The sequence below is a fragment of the Notamacropus eugenii genome, chromosome 3, assembly GCF_028372415.1.
Source record: "Notamacropus eugenii isolate mMacEug1 chromosome 3, mMacEug1.pri_v2, whole genome shotgun sequence".
Lineage (NCBI taxonomy): Eukaryota > Metazoa > Chordata > Mammalia > Diprotodontia > Macropodidae > Notamacropus > Notamacropus eugenii.
The window spans coordinates 37,506,527-37,521,973 of record NC_092874.1 but is presented as its reverse complement, the minus strand read 5'-3'; positions in this window follow the sequence as shown (position 1 = coordinate 37,521,973).

The following is a 15,447-nucleotide window of genomic DNA, read 5'->3' as shown; positions in this document are numbered from 1 at the left end:
TAGAAGGGAGGACATGGGGAGGAGGGAGCAATTTGAGGTCAACACTCATGGGGAGGGACAGGATCAAAAGAGAGAACAGAAGTAATGGGGGACAGGATAGGATGGTGGGAAATATATTTAGTCTGATACAACACGACTATTATGGAAGTCATTTGCAAAACTACACAGATATGGCCTATATTGAATTGCTTGCCTTCCAAAGGGAAGGGGTGGGGAGGGAGGGAGGTAAAGAAGGTGGAACTCAAAGTTTTAGGATCAACTGTTGAGTACTGTTCTTGCCACTAGGAAATAAGAAATACAGGTAAAGGGGTATAGAAAGTTATCTGGCCCTACAGGACAGAAGAGAAGATGGAGACAAGGGCAGAGAGGGATGATAGAAGAGAGAGCAGATTGGTGATAGGGGCAATTAGAATGCTCGGTGTTTCAGGGTGGGGGGAGGGGACAAAAGGGGAGAAAATTTGGAACCCAAAATTTTGTGAAAATGAATGTTAAAAGTTAAATAAATAAATATTTAAAAAAAAAAAAAGAATTACATCCAAGATTGTGACAGAAATGTATTGTTAGCTTTTTCCAGGCTCTGCTTATGAACCTGCCCTGTGAGAAACCTTTCCTGTAATTGCTAGATCAAATAGTATCATCCAAGTACAATATAGGCCTCTTGAGGGCAGGGAATGCTTTCTGCTTTATGCATAGATTTACTGCATATATTGACACATAGTAGGTGCAGAATAAATGCTCACTGAATAGGATTGGATGCTCTTAGCTAAATTCTTTATCACTCGCTTTGCTGCGGTCTGGCCCTTACCTAGTGCAGCTAGCTGGGGCAGTGGATAGAACACTGGAGTCAGGAAGGCCTGAGTTCAAATCCAGCTTCAGACACTTACTAGCTATGTGACCCTCTGTCACTTAACTTTGGCCTGCCTCAGTTTCCTCACCTGTAAAATGGGAATCGTAATAGTCTCAATCTCATAGGATTATTGTGAAGATCAAGTGAAATATTTGTAAAGTGCTTTGCATTGTGCCTGGCACATCATAGGTGATAAATAAACTCTTGTTTTCTTCTGTTTCATGAGCTTCTTGGATTAACACATATGCAGACATACTCACATACATGTTTACTTATATGTAGAAAAGCACCAGCATCAGAATCTGAAGAACTAAATCATGAATGCATCCATTACTTCCAGTCACGTTTGCTCACAACGGACAGTTGTGGGGAATAATGAAGAAAAAAAAATCTTTTCATTGGTTTCCTTTGGAGGAAAATGGATTTTCCCTTCAGCTTACACAGTCGGCATACTTATGAAAGGCACATTTTTCTCTTTCTCTTCTTTCCTCTGTAAACCGATGCCTCCCCTCTTTTGTAGATACAGGTGTCAGGATAAAGAATGCCCATTGGTTTGGATTGTGAGGTGAGAAAACTGCTCTCTTGAAGCAAGATTGTGGTTTGAAAAGGAGAGAAAGAAATTCATCCTCCCCAGTGGCTTCCTCTTTTGTCCCTTTGGTGGCCACGGCACAGCTGGGGAACCAGAGAAACCCCACCACTGTCCTTTATTAATAATAAATGACATGGCTATCCCTTTTAAGCAAAGAAATAGACATTTTCTATGATCTGTACAACACTCTTCCCAAATGGGATTCTCAAAGCACCTGAATCTTTTTGGTCCATTCTATAAAGGGCAGAGATTATAGTTAAAATCTGAAATTACCATGAATTATGCAAAGGTCAGTTGGAACAGAGGCAGACATAGTGTCTGCAGAAGGGGATGTAAGAAGAGGGAGAACGATGAATGACTGTTTCTTCACTCTCCCAACTATCCCCTCTGTCAAGGGGATAGCTCCCTCTCAATCCTCAAATCACTCCTACCCATGTTGTAGTCGGGATTTGGCCCAGCAGCCATCTCTGCTGTGTGTGACTTCAGAGGCTTCCTGAAGCTCAGTGGTCACATTTGTAAAAGGAGGGGTTGAGATAGAGGGTTCCTCAGGTATAAATTTTCTCTACTAATGTTGTTTGCTTTCTTTAACTTTAAACAATTTGCAAGAAGGCAAATGAAAACCTGCATAAAAATATTAGGGGGGAAGGAAAAATTTGCCACAAAGTAGATCATTCTTCCTGAGTACGGATGCTCTGGGAATTTTCTTTTTGTGAACCCTCCACTCACCCACCCCACAAGTAAATAGCCAAACGTCATCAATTTATGCTTCAAAGCTCTACTTCATTATGGTCATTCAGATTTTACTAATTTAATGTTGCAGTTATTTAGAAAGAGGTTGGGTAGAAGTCTGGTCCTGGTTCTACCTACAAAAGAAGGGTTTGCTATGTAAATGAGAAGTATAAACAGGAAGGAGGATATTTAATTACTTAAAGAAACAATCTGTTTTTTCAGGTCATTTGTTTATAAGCCACAAAGAGTATGCTACAATTATAGATATTCTATTTTTATTATTATCATAGCTATTAATAATTATATAACTTTCTCAAAGTTCCCCAGCTACTTAAGGGTAGTATTGATACCCAGAATTCCTGTTTCCATTCTAACACCATCCCTTAGGCTGGGGCTTTGATGTGCTGATGATAAATAATTCTGATCACAGGATCATGGAATTTGAACATTGGAAGGGATCTCAATGGCCAGTTAGTTCAAATTGTATACAAAAGGAGTCCCCCACTGTAATATATTAAACAAGTATCCATCTGCTTCTTCCTGATGATGTCCAAGGAGTGGACTCCAGCACTCCTCAAGACTTTTGGACATTCTGCTTTTAGACAGCTCTAGGCAAGTTTTCCTCACATTAAGCAGAAACTGGTCTTTTTTTTCTTTTTTCTGCAATTTCATTCATTGATCTGCTTTCTCACACCAAACATATTCCTCTTCCACAAGTCTTGGCCTACTGAGAAGGGTCAAGAGTTGATGGCCTAAGGCAAGGCATTTAGCTTCAATAGTTTTTAGGTTTGGATGCTGATGGGAACAGAAGAGGATACAACACAAGAGAAAGGAGCAGATTGTAAGCAATGTACAGTGTTCATTAATAATACAGACAAGTTGGGGGGGGTGTCACAAGGACCTAATGGTGGGGTCCTGGGTTCAAACACTGACTGTCATGGGGGCCCCAGTTTATGCTTTGTTTTATCTAGTCAAGCAGAAACTGGAGTTTCACTGCAAGTGAGGTATGGTTATTTGCTTTGGAGATATCTGGCCTACTCATGATTATTTGGACATTCTTACACCAGGAATATATAAGAGTTTATGTATTCCTATGAGTCATCCCTCAGATTTTTTTGAGGGAATGCTTAGAATCACTTTCCTTGCTATGCCTTTTGAATAAATGTCTTTTCTAAGAGCTAATTGCACATAATGACTGATGATTAATGGGAATCACACCGGTTGGGGCTTATGAGTATAAAGTTAGGAGTAGTCATCCACTGGTTACTCTTAGAACCCAAGGTATCACTCACTCCTCTGAGAATCCACCTTGTTGGTGCAAAAGTAAGCCCAATAAGGGTACTGTACATACTTATGTACATATATATACACACACACATATATACATATGTATATATGCATATGTATACACATGTGCATATTTACATATATACATGTGTAGGTAGTGATAATATTTAATATAAATTTTGGATTTTAATAAGGGCCAAAGCTTGAATTAAGAAGAGTCTGGACCTAATAGTCTCTTTTGTTATCTTAAGTAAACTCAGAGAATGCCTCAGTGAAGCAAATGGGCTGATTTAGTAACTTCCTTAGGAGACCCTTTTCCCTGGCATTTTAGTGATAAGAAAAAAAAACAGATGTCCTTGGTTGTAATTTCAATTGAACTTTTGTTAAAGGTATCCTTTCCTGTGTCAGTTATTTCAAGGACCTGTTTAGGACAGGAGGTCTGCCACTACAATGGTGGGATTTCCTCCTTATGTCACAGAGACATATGCTACAGAAAGGAAATTCACACAGCTTGGAATCATAAATCTCAACTGACACTACTTTGTTAATTGTCTTGTCTTACTAAATTTACAGTTTGTCCTACTAAGAGAGTTCCTTTCTCATGGTAAAATGTACATAAGCCAGAAGATTTCTGTACCAGGTAGTCAGATAATTTTCTAACTCCATAATGCATTATGTTACTGTTTTCTTTAAAGGGAATTAATTAAATCATAAAATGTATGCCTTTAGCCTGCTGTTTTTTCTTTAACCAAGTTTTCAGGTCCACAGTAGTACACACACGCGCGCGCGCGCACACACACACACACACACACACACACACACACACACACATTGTCTCCCAGACAGAATATATACTCTGCTGGATTGTTGTGAAGACCAAAGGAGATAATTCTTTTTTTTTTTTTTTTAATTTTTTAATTTTTTTAATGTTTAACAATCACTGCCATACAATTGCGATTTTATCCCTCCCCACCCACCCCCCACTACCTCCCTCCCTCCCCACGACTGCATACAATTCTGTATAGATTCTACATATACTTTCCTATTGAGTATATTTTCACTATAGTCATGCTATGTAGTCAGACTAAGATAAATGAAAGAATCCGTATAACAAATCAGAACATGATACACAAACAGATACACATACACAAACATGATCTGCTACATTATGTGAGTGACTTCCATATTTCTCTCTCTGAGTGTGGAAGGCATTTTGCCTTGAGGTCCACCATTGGGATTTTTTTTTTTCTTCAGAAGTTCTTGTGTTATTACAAAAATCTAAGTCTACCAGAAAAAACTCTCACACACTGTGGTTGTTGCTGTGCATAAAGTTCTCCTGGTTCTGCTCCTTTCACTCAGCATCAGGTCATATAAGTCCTTCCAGGCCTCTCTGAAGTCTTCTTGTTCATCATTTCTTATGGCACAATAGTACTCCATTACATTCATATACCATAATTTATTCAGCCATTCCCCAATTGATGGACATCCCCTTGACTTCCAGTTTTTGGCAACTACATAGAGTGCTGCTATAAATATTTTTGTACATGTGGGACCCTTTCCCATTTTTATGATCTCTTGGGGATATAGTCCTAGTAGCGATATTGCTGGGTCAAAGGGATGCACATTTTTGTAGCCCTTTGGGCATAGTTCCAAATTGCTCTCCAGAATGGTTGGATGAGCTCACAGCTCCACCAACAATGAATTAGTGTTCCAACTCTCCCACATCCTCTCCAGCATTTATCATTTTCTTGTTCTGTCATGTTTGCCAATCTTATAGGTGTGATGTGGTACCTCAGAGTTGTTTTGATTTGCATCTCTCTAACCAATAGTGATTTAGAGCATTTTTTCATATGATTATAGATAGCTTTAATTTCTTCCTCTGAAAATTGCCTGTTCATATCCTTTGACCATTTATCAACTGGGGAATGACTTGTATGATTATACATTTGGGTCAGTTCTCTATATATTCTAGAAATGAGGCCTTTATCCCCGAGCTTAGCTGTAAAAATTTTTTCCCAATTTACTACATCCCTCCGGATTTTGGTTGCATTGGGTTTGGTTGTGCAAAAACTTCTCAGTTTAATGTACTCAAAGTTATCCATTTTGCATTTCATAATGCATTCTATCTCTCCAAAGGAGATAATTCTAAAACACTTAGCACAGTGCCTGGGAATGGTATGCACTATAGAAATGTTGGCTGTTATTATTTTTAAATTTTTTATTCTGACTTTGTATCTCTAGTACCTGGCCCTTAGTGGGCACGGGCTTGCTGGTTGGCTGATGCATCCATTCCTTAATAGGATGCACATTTCATTCTTATGACATGTGAAAATGATGGAAATTAGTACTTCATGAAAATATATGCTTTATCCATGTAATTTGACTCATTCCAATTAGTTCTAAGAAGGTGTCAGTTTAAATCCTAGACCCTCCATTTAGATGGTATTTTGAGCATGGGCAAATCATTAGCTCCCTTGGGCCTCAGTTTTCCTATCAATAAAATAGGGCATAGAGATGGACCTTGATGATCACAAAGGTCCCTTTAAAGTCTCAGTCCTTTGATCGCATGAATACTAAATTCAGTCCCTGGTTGGTGATATTCCTGGAATGTTCCTGAAGGCCATTAGTTTCCCCAAAGGCCAAGAACTTTGCTTAGCTTTAGGTTCATGGAGAGTATGAGTTTACCATTAGCATTAGATTAAGGTTTTGTATCCATTTGGAGTTAAGTATGACTTTTGGGGGGGATTTATGCTAAGTATTAATGTTAAATATTAGAGCTGAGATCTGAAATTAGCATGAAATATGCAAAGGTCAGTGAGAGAAGCTGCAGACATCTGTGATATCCAAAGGGCAGGGACAGAGAGCAAACTGAATTTTGCAAAGGACGGTAGGTTCAGGGGTCCAAATTCTCATGTATCCGCTGGGCAAGTGGCCTCAAAGGATCCCTGACATGGAATGCACGCAGTCAAAGACCCGGCTCTGACTCTCCTTTTCACTGCTCTAATTCAATTCTGACTTCTGAGCACTGTTCCTTTGGCAGCTGGGAGAATTTGTTGTTCAGTCATTTTTCCGTTGAGTTCCATTTGGAGTTTTCTTGGCTGAGTTCAAATACAGCCTATAACACTTACTAGCTGTCTGACCCTGGGTTGGTCAATTAATGTCCTTGCACCTCAGTTTCCTCATTTGTAAAATGGAAATGATACCTGCAGCCTTACTTTATGGGGCCCATATGAAATACATCAAGTGCTTTGTAAATGTGCTTGTGTTTTTGGCTAAACCAGTGATTTCACTAGGACAGGGAGCTCCCAGTAAAAATGATTCCCCCTTCTTTTAGAGGAGCAGCTGCCCTGTTATGATTGCCTGGGGACACTGGGAGGTTATAGGGTTTGCCCAGGGTCACACAGCTAGTATGGGTTGTAATCTTTAAAGCATCATGCAAATGTAAGGATTATTTATTTTCTACCTACCACTGTTACCATTGTTTTAATTTCATGGATATGTTAAGAGAACAAAACAACTTTGCAGGCTGGTGAGATTTCTCAGCAATATGGAGAGTGAATTTATCTTCCAGGCAATTTATGAGGTTTAGTTTGGTTTTTTTGTTATTATTTCAGCCATCACTGCCTGGGTTGGCTTTATACACATGGATAGCCTGCGCTGCCATACTCCTGAAAGTTCTTGCCAATGGAGGAGTCACTGCAAACATCTGCCCATCCCCAGGGAAGCCTGGATCCCACAGATAGTGGTGAACATGAGACAATGTACTCTTTGGAGTAGTTGGCTGCCAGTTGATGGAGGAATGCCCGGATGAGCTGTGGCTCCTCAGAGATCAGACATGGGCTGTACTGAAGCCAACCCAAGGAGCTCATTACCTTTTCAGTGGGAGCATTCACACCTTAGAAATTGGCAGAAGCCACCGATGAGGGCTTGATTTGTTGTTTGTCCTTCCTTCTCAAAGGGGACTGTGACCTCGGGAAGGTGATGCCATGACTTGTAAGTAAATTGGATTTAAGTAAGGGAGGGCTGTGCAAGGTCACCAGCCTCAGTTTCTCCTCCAGAGTCATCTGGGGCCAGTGACCATAGAGAGATCAGGATGACTGGAGGTGGCCCTGGATGCAGAGGGAAACCTTGACCTTTTTAAGCTAAGGTCTTTCTGAGTTCCCACTTTGACTAAAGCAACACCCATTTAGTGATTAAGACTAGGTAAGAAAGGAGGCAAAGAATGACCCCTTTTACCTAGTTAAAAAAAAAAATTAATCTGGAAAGGGAAGACTCTCGGTTTCTAACCCAAACAGAAACAATTGCTATTTACACTCACTCTGAACCATCAGAGTCCAAACAGTGACCAAATGAGACTTGGGATGGGGCCTATTGTTGACTAATCAATGAGACCCAGAGTGCTTTGGGTTTAAAGCATGGTTCTTAAAAAAGTAAACCCCAAGATATCTTGCAAGGTTTCAGCAATCAAAATTTATATTCCTTTGGGCAGAGCATCTGCAGCTAAGAATATGATTCCCTATGTGAATGGAGGGAGAGAAAAAGGGAAGGAGAAAATGAGAGAGGAAAAGAGTGAAGAAGGGAAGGAAGGAAGGAAAGAAGGGAGGAAGAAAGAAAGGAAGGACCTGCTTTGCCCAAAGGGCTTGATTTATTGTTTTATTGATTAGCTAGACCTGAGAAAATGATGGAGAAAAGGTTAATAAGTGCAAATTCAACTTAAACTGTGTTATTGGATAACATTGATTGTTCACTTTTGGCCAGCACACCCTTGCCCCACAGTCTACCTAGTCCAACCCTCTTATTTTACAGATGAAAGAATTGAGGCTCAAGGTGGTTAAGGGACTATGCCCAAAATCCCCTAGGCGAGATTTGAATACAGGCCCTCTTGCCTTTTGAGCTTTCACTCTTCCCACAATACTTCTTCAATCCAGTATTCATGTATTGGAGTACATGATGGCAAATATGAAGAACTCAGAGAAATTTAGGAGGATATTCATGAATGGATGCAGAATGAAATAAGCAGAATAAAACAATTGACACAATAATAATAACATAAAGGGAAATTATATTAAAAAAAATTTAGAAATCTGATCTATGCACTGACCAATCTTGACTCTAGAGGATGGATGGTCAAACCTAACCATCTCCAATGACCATGCACAAAGATTGTAATGGCTCAGAAGATTGGTATTATTGTAGGTGAGATCATAGGAGATTCTGGGGCCCCAGGTCAGGTGTATGGTCTCTCACTGTCTAAGTCGGTTTCCATAGGATCCAAATATTATAGAATTTACAGCTGGAAGGATCACCTGGTCCCACCCTTTCCTTTGGAAGGGACCTGCCCAAAGATGTATGGACGGTAAGAAGGGCTAGGATTCCTAATCAGTACCTGGGACATCAAGCCCAGAGTTCCTTCCACTACAGCTGAGGGCTCTAGCTCTATCTTCTCTGCTTTTTAGGTCTATAAACTATTAAAATTTTTACTTTTACCTTTCATCTAAACAGTCCTTTGTGCACAGTCATTGGAGATGGTCAACTCTGGGTTCTTCAGTCCTGTTGTGATCATTTTCTGAGCACAGCTGTCTTTTAAAAACATATTTCATAGTTAATCTTTTTGAAAAATTATTGTCGCTTCTCAATGACTTTCTATTACCCTCAACCAATAAAACTTTTTTTTTTGGTAACAGGTAAGTTCAATTGAGCAAAAGAAAACAAATCAACCCAATGGTTGTGTCTGATAACGAATGCCTCATCTCTCACCTGTAGCCTACCACCTTTCTGTCAAAAGGTAGAAGGTCTTTGACCATATTTGACCATCGTCCTCTGGAGTCCAGATTGGTCACTGCATAGATCAGCACCTACCACATGCCAGGTACAGTGTGAGGCACTGAGGATGCAACTGCAGAGAATGAAACAATCCCGCATGCACAGAGCTTTTATTCTAGTAGTGGAGACAACAAGTACATATTATATACACACACACACACATATCTTATAGACGAGAAGTGAATACATGCAAATATAGACAGAGTAGTTAAATACAAAGAAGTTTGGGAAGGAGGAGCTAGAAATAGGGGGGAATCAGAAAAGGCTTCATACAGAAGATGGTGCTTCAGCTGTGTTTTAAAGGAAAAGAGGGACTTTATGAGATGGATGTACATGTAGAATATGTACAAGTATATGTGCATTCAGTATATGCAGAATATATATAAGTATATGTGCATTAAATATATAATGAATACATACAAGCATATGTCCGTTAAGTATATGGTCAATATATACAAGTATATGTGCACTAAGTATATGCTGAGTATATACCATTATATGTGCATTTAATATATGCTGAATATTTACAATTATATGTGCATTCAGTATATGCAGAACATATACAAAATGGATACAAGGCCATTTGGGAGGGAACTGCCCTCGCTACTGGAAGGCTCTGGAGACGCTTCATGGAGAAGGTGACCCTTGAGAGGTGTTTTGAAGTAAACTAGATATGCCTCCTCTCCCCCTACCCCGACTGAGATGAGGAGAGAGAGCATTCCAGCCAGTAGGTATGGCTAGTCCAAGGGTGCTAGTTGGGAGATGGGTGGAATTACAAATAGCTTTGGCCTCACTCAGACTCTAGTCTGTGGGAGACAGATTATAATCACCCGAACTTCCAACCAGTTTTTCCCAAATGGCAATTTTTTAACTCATGTGCCACACTTCTACTACCAAAGATCATTATTTCTTAAAACACATAACATCAATAAATGAAACGGATTCCATCTTTGAACAGTGAAAACTGTGTGAGAAAATATAGTTTGAGATCAAGACCCAAGGCTAAGAAACTTAGCTGTGGTTCATGGGACAGGTAGGAGGACACAGGGCAAGAGGAGAGGATATGGAATTCTGGCTCTGATACTTAGACTACCTGAGACTAGATGGAGGCTTTCAGTGCTCCTCCTTTCCCAGATCCTGAGACTTCTCTTAGTCCCTAAGGATGGGGAAGGTGGCCCAATAGGAGTTGGAGAATTGAACTGTTTCTTTAGGGTGCAGCACCAAGCTCATTTTGGGGAGGGGGCAACACTGACCTTGGGGGCAGTAGAGAAGGGACAGGTAGAGGGTTGAGGGTAGGGACTGGGGAGACAAAACCTATTCTCTCTTCCACTGGCTCCTTTCCTGTTCTACCTCCTTATACTTTTCTTTCTCTCCTTTCCCCACCCCCTCCCTCAGCCTCCTCTTTCTCCCCGACCCTTCCTAGTATTGTTCCATTAAAATTGTCCATAGTCTTGAAATGAAATATTTTCTCCTTATTTGCTGGAATTGTTGAATAAATCTTTAATTTCTTAAATTATTAACACTGTCTTAAATTCTTAATTTAAATCACAGACTTATTGAACATTTTATATTTTTCTCTCTCTTGAAATCCCCAACAACTCTGAAGTCAATTGTAAGTTGGTATTTATTTGTATGTCGCTAACCCAAGACGATTTTTTCCCGAGTCAGTGGTTCTCCAATCCTATTCTCTTTCCTTCTCCCCCTTTCCCATGATCATTCACTCACTCATTCATTCATTCATCCATCCATTCATTCATTCAGGACTGTATCTTATTGATCTTTACTCTCCCCCCAAGACGCTGGGCTTGCATAGCAAAGTGCTTGGAAAACTGTTGAGTGAATAAATAAATGAGTCAATTCAACCATAATTTTCTGAGCTTCTATTGTGTGCGGGTCACTGTATATGGAAGAGATATAGATGTCATTCATATTCATATTGCAGTCCTACTTAGGAAAGACATACACAAATAACTACAAATGTACTGGGGCCAACAAACCATTTCCAGATGGCTGCCATCTTGAATCACTCTCTGGCACTCATTGGAACTCCCTGGGCTTACTTTCCTCAGCTAGCTGTAAAATGAGGGGACTGGACAAGATGACCCCCAGGTTGTGATTGTGCAATTTTCTCTTCCATTTCTTCTTCAACCACCATTTTGATCTTTCTGTCCCTTCCTCTTAGGTCTACAAGAGGAGGGCAAATGGAGAGTAACTGGAATGAGGAGGAGACTGGCAATCGTCATATGATAACAAACAGGAACAGACAGATCAGGATTCAATTTAAGGACAATTTCCTAAATGTTTAGAGCTGTTTCTGTATCGCTAAAAATATTCAAGAAAGCTTATCTAGTTTGTTATGGAAGTGGCTCTTTTTTTAATTACTATTTTTCATCAGAAAAAAATCCATCTTTCCCTCCCCCTGATCCCTAACTGAGAATGAAAGAAAAACAAAACCTCTTTTACAAATATGTGTAATCAAACAAAACAAATTTCTTGATTGACCATGTCCAAAAGAACATGTATAATATATATGTATGTATATTCATATCTATGTATGTGTATATCTCATTCTGTTCCCTATTTCACCTGTTGTTCAGAAGATCTGTACCCAATCTCAGACACTTACTAGCTGGGCAACCTCAGACAAGTCACTTAACCTCTAACTACTTCAGTTTTCTGTTTGAATTCTGTCTCAGATGCTTACAAGTTGTAAAACCCTGGGCAAAGTACTTAACAGTTCTGTGCCTTGGTTTCCCCATCTGTAAAATGGGAATTATAAAATAGTTCTTTCCTCACAGGACTGTTGATAGGAACAAGTTAACATATGTAAAGTACTTTGCAAACCTAAAAGCAACTATATAAATGCAAATTATTGTTATTATCCCTTAAATCGTAGATCTCCTTCCTTTTTCAGGCAAATTCCTCGGAAAAATTATCTACGTGTGATTTTACTCTTTCTCTCCTCTTCCTCTCCAATAATTTTCTAAATGTCTTCCAGCTTCATCACTCAACTGAAACTTCCCTTGGCAAAGACACCAGTGGTCTCTTACTCGACAAATCTGATGATCTTTTTCCTCAGTTCCCATTCTTCTTGACCTATCCACTGTATTTGATGCTTTTTTGACTTTAGGCTCTCCTACCTGGCTGACAATTCCTTTTTGTTCTTCAGACTGTCTCACTTGGTAATCTCATCAGCTACCCTGCATTTAACTCTTCATCTCTCTGCAGATGAATTCCATTTCTATATATCCCACCTGAGTCTCTCTCCTGAATGTCAGTCCTATCTCACCAACTGCTTAGAACTAGATATCCTGGAGTTATCTCAAACTCAACATATACATAACGATGATGAGAGAACAAAATTAAATACATAACCACCATTAAAGAGGAAACACAATTAAATGATTTTGCAAGTGGCAAGATGTAATGAATACTTAGAAAACCCCAGAAAATCAGCAAACAAATTAAGAAAATTAATAACTTCTGCAAAGTGACAAAAAGCAAAATAAATCTACAAAATTCATTAGTATTTATCTACAATGCTCACAAAAATCAGGAAGAAATGATCATAAGAGAAATTCCATCTAAAGTAATTACAAAGTGAAAAAAATATATTAGAGTAAACCTCCAAGACACATGTAAGATTTATATAAATACAATTGCAAACTGCTCTTTACAAAAACAAAGATTCAAATGGATATTCCCTTCATTATATTGGGTCATACCAATTTTGTGTTATGCCAAATTACCAATTAGATCTTTTGTAGAATTAGATAAAACAATAAAAAATCATTTAGCTGAGCTAAAGATTTAGACTCTGAAGGAAAATAATGAGAAAAATGCATCAACGAGGAAGACATAACATCACAACACTTCAAACTATATTATAAAGCAAAAAAAAAGTTAAAAAAAAAAGTTAAAAAAAAAAAGTTAAAAAACCACCAAAAACATTGGGGGGAAAAAACCTCCAACAGAAAAGACGATCACAGAAACAGACTGGCTAAGCGAGAAATAGAAGCAATCTCACAAAGTAACTGAGTTTTTGATAGTTTGATAAATTCCAAAATATAAATTGCTTGGGGAAGAACTCTTTTTTAAACAAGAATTACAAGAAAAACTGGAAGGCAGTTTGGCAGAAATTGGGTTTAGAAAAACATCTTGCACTACAAGGTACTCAAAATATACATGTCAACAGACTAAAAGGCTACCTCATATTTAAAAAAGTGAGAATGGAAGGAGGCAACTTTCTATGGCTGGGAGAATTCTTTTTTTAAAAAAAACTATTTATTTTTAACATTCATTTTTAAATTTTGAGTTCCAAATTTTCTCCCTACCTCCAGGACCTCCCCAACACATTGAGTAGGCAAGCAGTATGATACCCATTATCTATGTGAAATCATGCAAAATATTTCTCCATATTAGCCATGTTGTAAAAAAAAAAAAAAGCAAGAAAAATAAAGTGAGAAAAATATGCTTTAATCTGCACTCAGTTTATTAATTCTCTCTTTGTAGGTGGATAGCATTTTCATCATGAGTCCTTTGGACCTATTGTGGATCATTTGATTGGTTAGAGTAACTAAGTCTTTCATAGATGATTTTCTTTATACTATGTTACAGTGTACAATGCTCTCCTGGTTCTGTCACTTCACTTTCATCAATTCATATAGGTTTTCTCAGACTTTTCTGAACCTGGAAGAATTCTTAACCAAATGAACAACAAGGGAGGCTATAAAGACAAAGTAAACAATGCTGACTGCTTAAAATTAAAAATATCATGCAGGAACAAAAAAAAATCAATGAAATTAGAATAAGAAAATAAACAGAATAAAAAAAACACAACTTTTGCCTCAAATGTCAGCGTTAAAAGTCTGATATCCAAAATACAGGAGAAATTGACGCACAAATATGTAAAGCCAAGAGCCATTTCCCTAATAAATAAATGGTTAAGAGATATTAACAATTTTCAAAGGGACTGCAAACTTCAGTTACCATTTGAAAACATACCTCAGAACACTAATAGTAACTGAAATGCCAATTTTAAAAATTCTGAGATTTTACCCTACGCACTGTACATTGCCAAGGATGGACAAAGACAGAAATCTTCCATGTTGGAGGGGTTGTCTGAAGACAAGCAGAGCTATGAACTTGTTCAACCATTGTGGATGTCAAGGTTGAATCATGCAAGAAAAAACAGTCAGCTCCCTTCACAGTTTGGCTCATTGAGGATCTTCCTCTATGCAAATCAAGAACGGAAACCAGAATCTATGATAGTCATGGCATCGCTCATGAAAACGAAGACCTGGAAAAGTCAACAAATATTTACTAAGAGCTTACTCTGTGCCAGGCACTGGGCTAAGCTTCCTGCCCTCAAGGAGCTTACATCCCAATGCGAGGAGACAACCTCTGAATGGTAGCTAAAGGGGGGGAAGGTGAAGTAACCAAAAGGGGGAAACAAAATAGGTGCCTATAAATGGGGGACTCCCTGAAAAACTGTGATATGTGATGAAATATTAGCCGTAAGAAATGATGAATGTGAAGAATTCAGATACCTAGAGAGTAGGAGAAGCAGAACCTCCTCTCAGAGTTAAATCTTGCTTGTGTGAAGTACTACAAACCTTATCCTCCTGCATCTCATGCAATTAAGTCCCCCCAACTAGCAAACCCATCCATCATGCCCATCTGAAGAGGCTGTAGACTGTAATCTATTCCAACGCCCTCAATTCAGAGATGATAAAAATGAAGCTCTGCAGGGAGGGGGACTTGACCAAGGTCACACACGTTGCAAGTAGCAGAACCAGGACTTGGACCTGGGTCCCTTGTCTCCTCTGCTGCTCTTTCTGGGAGATGGCTGTATCTGAAGTCCTTATCAGTTAAGTGTCAGGTAACCTTAAAAATCAGTGGATCAACAGGGATTTATTAAGCATTTGCTGTGTGCTAGGTACTCTGGGGCTACAAGTACAAACAATGAAACAATCCCTACCTGTGATAGCTTTCCATTCTAACGGGGGGAGAGAACAAGTACACGTAAAAATACATACAGAGCAAATTAACTTATCATTGAACTCCTCTTAGCTGAGGAATGAGACAAGTTAGGTGCTTGGGGTTGGGGGCAGGGAGGGAAATGGGAAAGCTAAAGGAAAACCAAGAATGGGGGGAGATAGAAGGAAAATGG